A 1,607-nucleotide genomic window follows, 5' to 3' on the forward strand; every position below is an offset into this window, starting at 1 on the left:
ATGTTCCTTGGGATTTTTTTTTTCTTTCGTACTGTCTTCCAAATCTGTAAAAGGAGCTTTAAAGAGCTGCGTTGCAGCCTTAGGGTAGGGGGTTGGCCTGCCACACCTGCTTGATGGGCTTCAATTTTTGTTTTTTTTTTTTTATTTTTTTTTCAACGTTTATTTTTTTATTTTTGGGACAGAGAGAGACAGAGCATGAACGGGGGAGGGGCACAGAGAGCGGGAGACACAGAATCGGAAGCAGGCTCCAGGCTCCAAGCCATCAGCCCAGAGCCTGACGCGAGGCTCGAACTCACGGACCACAAGATCGTGACCTGGCTGAAGTCGGACGCTTAACCGACTGCGCCACCCAGGCGCCCCTTGTTTTTTTTTTTTTTTTTTTTTTTTTTTAACGTTTTATTTATCTTTGAGAGAGACAGAGACAGAGTGGAGCAGGGGGACGGGCAGAGAGAGGGAGTCATAGAATGCGAAGCAGGCTCCAGGCTCCCAGCTGTCAGCACAGAGCCCGATGCGGGGCGAGAACTCACTAACCCTGAGATCATGACCTGAGCCGAAGTCGGACGCTTAACCGACAGAGCCACCCAGGCGCTCCTGGGCTTCAGTTTCTATTCCTTGTTAGCACAGGTGAAACGTAAACTAATACCCCGAGTTTTACCCGCACCCCCACTGGGATTTTTATATGTACTGAAGATGGTCATGTGGACGTGGCCTAGACAAACATCACATGTAGTCAAGTGTTCATGTTGCCACATTTTCTGCACACTCTATAACCAAACACGATTTGCTTATGTAAAACTCGTGTTCCAGGCAAGAGTGTTTTTTCACTCCGTGCCTGTTCTCTGTAACGTGAAATACACAGTATGTTTTATGCAGTTGGCCTTGCGTGGTATGACACAGGAACGCTTGGAGAGCAGTTACCAGAAATGATGCAGGTTGTTCCAAACGCTGTATGGAATTGCACAGATCTCCTAAAATGGGCTCATAAGTACATTTCTCAGCAACTGGCAGCCTGTGCAGCTGTTTCCAGCACCTTCTGGTGCAACATATGTTATTATCCATATATGTCATCCCCAATTTCAAGTGATGGAAGAGATCACTCCCCCACTTGTGTCTCCTCTTGGGAAGGGAATGTACAAGCACTGGGAAGAGCTGGTCATCTGAAGCACAGCAAAAGAAGCGCAATTGTGACATGGCCACGTGAGCTGTGGGTGAATGACTCAGTAAAGGAACCGCGTCAAGTTGATAATGAGGTTGGAGATTGAAATTTTGTTTGATGAAGGATATTAAAGTAGGGTCCATAGGAAAGGAAGTCCGTTTAACTAGAAACGTGGAATCACAACATTGAAATGGTGCACATCTGAAAAGAGAGAATAGATGCTAAGAGTGAGTGAGTCAGAAGCACATGAGTTGTAAGAGCTTGAACTCCAGAGACCAGATCAGGCAAGACTGCTTAATACCATCACATGATCTGCCCTGAGGCACCCTGTATTTAATTAAAATAAGGAGTGGGGCGCAGCAGAGGCTAGAAGAGCACTGTTGTTCTTAGCGGGTGGAGCCAAGGGAGTTAAAAGTTAAACCTTGATTGCCTGGGTCTGTGAGAATTCAGC

The sequence above is a fragment of the Lynx rufus genome, unplaced genomic scaffold (assembly GCF_022079265.1).
Source record: "Lynx rufus isolate CCGP_SWC_20201006 ecotype Redwood Valley unplaced genomic scaffold, mLynRuf1.p SCAF_4, whole genome shotgun sequence".
NCBI classification, from domain to species: domain Eukaryota; kingdom Metazoa; phylum Chordata; class Mammalia; order Carnivora; family Felidae; genus Lynx; species Lynx rufus.